The following is a 7,215-nucleotide window of genomic DNA, read 5'->3' on the forward strand; positions in this document are numbered from 1 at the left end:
ATGTGAAGATTAGAGAGACGTCAGAATATCTTCAGGTTTGATGAACCTACAGGGAATTATTAAAAAATAATAACAGGGCAGAAAGTAGTGTATGACAGAAACCTAATCAGCAATGTCACACCAGGAAAAGAATAACATATGTGAGTATTTGTCTTTGAGAGAGTGAGAAATTAATAACTGAAAACAAACCAGGCTTCAAATTGATATTTTGTGTTTGTCTTCACTGTGAAAGGCTCAGAGAACTTTCAAAAGATTATTGAACATCAATGTGTGATCGTGAGGGTGACACTTAAAACATCATCACAGAAAAGGTGCCAGAGGGTCATAGGGTCATCCAGCACAGAACAGGCCTTTCGACTCAATGAGTCTGTGTGACCTATCCACCCAGGTCTCACTTTCCAGCACTTGACCCATATTCTTGAATATTCTAACATTTTAAATGCTTATCAAAGTTTGTGAGGTTTCTTACCCCAGCTACCCTCCCTGACAGTATATTCCAAACTCCCATCACCCTCAGAGTGTTTCCTCCATACCTCTGTAAACGTCCTGCCTTTCCACCTTATAATGATACCCCCTTGTTCTTCCACTTCCACTAAAGGCCAACAGCTGTTTTCTATCCACCTCTACCAGGTCCCCTCTCAAAATTCCCTGCTCCAAAGAAAACAACCCAAGCTTATCCAGCCTCTCCCCATCACTGAAATGCTCCATCTCAGGAACATCCTAGTGAATCTCCCTCTGCACCCCCTCCAGAGCATTCACATCCTTCCTATAGTGTGGGGACCAGAACACCACACAGTACTCCAGCTGTGACCTCACATTGTACAGCTCCTACATAACCTCCCTGCTCTTATAATCTACACCTCATCTGATAAAGGTAAGTGTGCCTTGTGCTTTCTTAACCAACCATATTAACCTGTCCTGTCACCTCCTGGGATCTGTGGACAAGTACCTTAAGATCCTCTGTTCTGATCTCTGTGGTATGCCATTGACCACAGGCTCCAGTCACACAAACAGCCTCCTATCACCACCCTCTGTCTCCTGTCACTGAGCCAATCTTGGATCCATCTTGTCAAGTGATCCTGGATCCTGTTCTTTATCAATCTCCCATGTGGGTCCTTGTCAAAGACTTTGCTGAAATCGTATAAACTACATCAATGTCACTACCCTCATCTACACATCTGATCAGCTCTTTGAAAAACTCCATCAAACTTGTAAGGCATGGCCTCCCTCCAACAAAGCCCGACTGACTATCCTGAATCAAACCAAGTACAGATTAATTGTCTCTGATAGTTCCCTGTCACTGATGTGAGACTCATTGGTCTGTAGTTCCCTGTCTATCTCTAACACCCTTCTTGTAAAGTGGAATGACATTAGCTGTTCTCCAGGCATCTGGCACCTCTCCTGGGGCCAGAGACAAATTAAACATTTGGGTCAGAGCTCTTGTAATTTCCTCCCTCACCCATAGCAACCTGGGACACAACTCACCCTGACCTGGGGTTTGTCCACTAGAAACCTACCAAAATCCCCAATATATCCTCACTTCCCATGTCAAACTGCTCAAGATCTACAGTCGCCCCTCTTGCTGTATTCTGGACCTACAAAGTGAAGACAGGCGTGAAGAAATCATTTAACAGCCTGCCAACGTCCTCCAGCTCCATGTACAGATTGGCACCTTGGTCCCTAATGGGCTCTATTCTTTAGATGGTTATCCTCTTCCCCCGATAAAATGTTTTGGCATTCTCCCTAACTTTACCCACCAGTGTTTTTCCATGACCCCTCTTGGATCTCCTAGTTACTTGCTCAATATCGCCCCCCCCCCCCCTGCATTTTCGATGATCCTCTGTGGCATCTGTTGATTGGCTGCTAAAACTCTCTGTTTTTTTTTCCTTATTCAGCCCTGAATATTCTTCCTGGGAAAACTGTTGTCCCTAAACCATTCAAGTTCCTTGAATCCGATGGAAAGCATCGTGGCATCGTAAACCATGTATCTGCACGTCTGGGACATGCGTTGGTTATAATCGTCCCAACATAGACTCAGCAAAATGACTGTCTTTGTTTGACAGTAAGGAGCAACACCAATGGTGTCTGGCTGGGCCAAGTGTGTACAGAGACATCGAGCTGTGCAATGCTGTTCTCCCTGACACCAGGGTGCAGTCGGATTCAGTGCTGAGTGACACTCACCTACATCTTGATTTCTGTTGCTACGAAAACAAACTTCTTGCTTATGTGGCAACTTTCCATTTTAAGTTTCTTTCATTTTCCAAACTGGTGCTAAAACTGCAGTCTTCGAGAAACCAAATCTCTCCTCACATCATTTTCCTTAAAAGGTACATCTTGTGGTTCAAGAAAACAAAGTCTATAATTAGTTCATTATTCCCACAACATGTGAGTCACTTTATTCCTTTCCCCACTTCACACGATCACAACAGACAAGCCTACATTTTCACGACAAGCTCAGCTATAAATAACACAGGCCACCTTTACAATCTCATTCGAGTTGGGTGGGTGGTTGAACCTACACATCTTGTGCAGTGGCCTCAGGAAGCAAGCCTCCGTACTGTTCCATCCCCATTGTGGGCCATCTCAAACTACTCACTGCCAGCACCACAGCCTTGAATGAAGTGCACACACCAGCAGACCCTGCTTTTATCACCTTTACCAGGGGGAGGCAATAGTCTTGAGTTACAATCACTTGATTAGGACTGCAGAGTCTCAGTAATATACTGGAGATCCGGATTCAACTCTGGGATTGTCAGACAAATGCATCTGGGTCACAAATGTCTTTTAGGGAAGGATATTGTCATCCTCACCTGGTCTGGCCTACATGTGACTCCAGACCCACAGTAATGTGGTTGACTGTTCACTGCCCTCTGGGTAATTAAGGATGGGCAATGCCTGCTGGTCTGGTCAGTGACACCCATGCCCTGTGAATGAATAACTAAAATAAAATGCATGACTGGAGTGAATACAGAACTCATTGCCACAAGGAATGGTTGGGGTGGATAGGGTCGGTTACTCAGTGAAGGACGCTGTTGGCTCTGCCTGAACTTTGTTGGTGTTCTGGCTAAAGCTGTTAACCGTGACCGAGTGTTGCAGACTGGCACATCCCAAGGTTCTGAGAGATGCACTAAAGCCTGGAGCAGCTGCTGCCAAGGTGCGGTGGGGACAGGCCAATGTGTAAAGGTCTTTAGGGGGGTCTGTCCAGTGACAGGGCCCTCCTGATGCCTCAATTATGTGTAAATATAGTCTTGTACAAGTAAGAGATGCCTTTGGTTTTGTTGGCTAGATGGGAGTCAAACTCTTTGTATGTTACTGTACAGAACTGAACTGCTTTAGTGACTATGTATATATAAAGATAATTTTATGAATAACAACCAATTTTGAAATAAAAAAATATCCTACCACTTCCACCTATTTGAATATCATCAGTTAAAGGCCATAACATTCTAGTTCTTTCCCACCTCCTCCCATCAGTTTTTAAAAGCTGTTAAAATTCCAGTTGTTCCCAGTTCCTGGTGAGGTCCATTGACCAGACACATTAATGCTGTTGTTTCCATCACTATGGGCACGACCTGATCAGTTGAGTGTTGGCAGCATTTTCAGGTTTATTGCAGACTGCTGATGCCCATAGTGTTCTGCTCCTGCACCCTCTGGGAGTATGCTGCTTGACCAAGATGGTTCACACACAACTTACACAACAGACACCACACAGAAATCTCACAGAAATCTCATAGAAACCTCGCAGCATTCAAACAACACATACTGTTCAACATAAAGCATCCCACAATATCAACCTTGTGGGAGTGAGTCCCCCATTCCCCCCACTCCCCGTGGGAGTGAGTCCCCCATTCCCCCCACTCCCCGTGGGAGTGAGTCCCCCATTCTCCCCCACTCCCCGTGGGAGTGAGTCCCCCATTCTCCCCCACTCCCCGTGGGAGTGAGTCCCCCATTCTCCCCCACTCCCCGTGGGAGTGAGTCCCCCATTCCCCCCACTCCTCGTGGGAGTGAGTCCCCCATTCCCCCCACTCCCCGTGGGAGTGAGTTCCCATTCCCCCCTACTCCCCGTGGGAGTGAGTCCCCCATTCTCCCCCACTCCCTGTGGGAGTGAGTCCCCCATTCTCCCCCACTCCCCGTGGGAGTGAGTCCCCCATTCTCCCCCACTCCCCGTGGGAGTGAGTCCCCCATTCTCCCCCACTCCCCGTGGGAGTGAGTCCCCCATTCCCCCCCACTCCCCGTGGGAGTGAGTTCCCATTCCCCCCCACTCCTCGTGGGAGTGAGTTCCCATTCCCCCCTACTCCCCGTGGGAGTGAGTCCCACATTCCCCCTGCCCCCCCGCCCCAGTCTCACATTCTGTTGGTTGACTTGGAAGTTTGGAAATTTCTCCTGAATTCCCAATGGGATTTATTGTTTTGGTCTTCCTGCAAGTGGAAATATCTCAGGATCAAAAACCTCTTTCAGAATATTTAAAGACCTGCACCATTTGGTAAATTTTATAGAATTCATGAATTTTTTGGTTAGCCTGATTGCAGTGTCTTTACCTGTCTGAGTCATCAGCACACTCATGGTATGTTATATTTTTACAGCTCAGGTTTATCTTCAGACGCTGCAAACCTTAAACTTCCACAACAGAAGTTGCTAACCACGCAATAACCTCCTGCAGTTTGCAAATCCTTCCTCAGTTCCTTGGCAGGGTCAGCTACTTGGCCCTAAATAGAAACAGCTGCCTGTAGCCCAGCCGTAGACTATAGTTTGCCTGTATTCACCAGTGACAGGCCAAACTGCATTCATGTAGCACCTTTCTGGATCTCAGGATGTCCTAAAATGCTTTCCAGCCAATGAGCCTTTTTAAACAGCAGTTACTGTGAGAAAGTGGGGACTGAGACTGGCTGTTCGTGCACAGCAAGATCTCACAATCAACAATGAGGCAAACAACTAATTAAATAGCTTTACAACAACATCTTGCATTGATAGAGCATCTTCAAAGCTATAAACCAACACAAGGTTCTTGACCAGCTGGGGCGTTGGTTAGAGCAGAAATGCTTCATTAATGATAAAGCACCACGGAATATCCTGAAATCAGGGAAGACTCCATAGAAATGCAAAATTCTTTTAGAAATAGCAGGGATTTTGTTAAACTGGAATGTCCTGGCTGCCTCTGTTATACAGATGATAGATTGGTAGAGGTGTGGCCTCATTAGGAACTGGGCAGGCATATTTCCTCCACAGGAGAAAGTAAGGACTGCAGATGCTGGGGATCAGAGCTGAAAATGTGTTGCTGGAAAAGCGCAGCAGATCAGGCAGCATCCAAGGAGAAGGAGAAGGGCTTATGCCCAAAATGTCGATTCTCCTGCTCCTTTGATGCTGCCTGACCTGCTGCGCTTTTCCAGCAACGCATTTTTAAGCCATATTTCCTCCACACTTTGGAGGCCCCTCTAGTTTCTTGCGATGTATTTTTTCCCTTTCACTCATTGTTTGCACTGGGTAAGTAAGATGAGACTGCATTCTCCAAAGGCTGTGCCCCACATAGTGTCAGCTCTCAGCATTTTCCGTTGTAGGGACGGTGGGGAAATTCTGATTGTCATGTCGATGGTGAGAACAGGTTGAGTGGAGGAAGTAGAATCATTGACCTCTGAGTGCGTACACGCCTGGGAGATTCTAGACTTGGGGGAACTGAAAGTGAGTGACAAGATTTCATACCTTCTTCACAATACTCTTTCCATTTCAGGATGGGAACCTCTAACCCCTCACTACGGTTGGAATTTTTTTCTGTTTGAACATTTTGTGGTCCTTTTCTGATTGGAAAATTCCCCTGTCTCATTCCCCTGTTGACTGTATCACCCCCTCACCCCATCGCTCAAAGTCTCCTACCTCATCTTGCTTATGGATTATCTACTTCAAACCTGCTACCAACCACTGTATTGGCATCTCTCTCTCTCTCTCTCTCTCACATACACAGATCCCCTAGGGATGGGCAGATGATGGATAGTGTGTGATGTGCAATGATCTTGGAACAGAGTGCCAGACCAGCTCAGGTATCATTTTTCAACGAGACAGGGAGTAAAATCCAGGGACTCACTGAGAGATTAATTCACAAGATTTCATGTCATCCAAGATTCTACTAAACATCACTCCATGGTCGGTGAGTGTTTGTCAGGGTTTTAATCGTCACAAAGACTGCTCCCCTATCAGGGAGGGAGTTCCACAATGTTGACCCAGTGGCTCTGAAGGATGGGGAGTCCTTTGCCATAGAGTCAGAGAAATCACCATCAGAGAGAAAAGCTCTTCAGCCCAACAAGGCTGGTCCAGTCAAAACCCATGAGCTAACTATTCTCATCCCATTATTGAGCATGTGGCCCATAGTCTTGTGTACCATGGTATCACTCGTGCACATTTGAATCTTGCTTCAATGTGATGAGGGTTTCTGCCTCTCCCACTCTCACAGGCAACGAGTTCCAGATTCCCACCACCCTCTGGATAAAATTGTACCTCTCTCGACCATCTGCCCCTCCCCTTAAATCGATGTCCCTTGGTCATTGATCCTTCCATCTTGGCGAAAGGTTCCTTCCTGTCTATCCATCATAATTTTGTACATCTCAATCATGTCCCTCTCAATTTCCTCTGCTCCAACCCCAGTCTGTCCAATCTCCCTTCATCACTCTCCTAGGAACATCCTGGTAAATCTCCTCTGCATCCTCTCTACTGTTGTCACATCCCTCCTACAATGGGGATACCAGAACTGCACACAATACTCAGCTGTGACTGAACCAACATTTCATTCAGTTTCAGCATGACCTCCCCTGCTCTTCAACACTGTGCCTTGGTTAGTTAAACAAGTATCCCATATGCCTTCTCAACCACTTTGCCCACCTTAAGGGAGCAGTGTATGAACACACCAAGGTCCCTCTGATCCTTGGTGCTTCCCAGGGTCCTACCGTTCATCAGGTATTCCCACACCTTGTTGGTCCTGCCCATGTGCATCACCTCACAGTGAGCTGGATCCAATTTCATTTCCCAGTGGTCAGCACATTTGTCCAGCCTACCTACACCCTCCTGTAAACTAAGGCTCTCCTCCTATTTACTGAATTTTTACATTGTCTGTGAACTGACTGATAACCCTCCAACATTCAAGTCTAAGTTATTTAGAATTGGCTGAGTGGCAGGGAGAGAGTCTGTGACACAATTAAAGAAATTAGCATAAACAAACAGGAGCTTCTG

Source organism: Chiloscyllium punctatum, chromosome 25 (genome assembly GCF_047496795.1).
Source record: "Chiloscyllium punctatum isolate Juve2018m chromosome 25, sChiPun1.3, whole genome shotgun sequence".
In the NCBI taxonomy this organism is placed as follows: domain Eukaryota; kingdom Metazoa; phylum Chordata; class Chondrichthyes; order Orectolobiformes; family Hemiscylliidae; genus Chiloscyllium; species Chiloscyllium punctatum.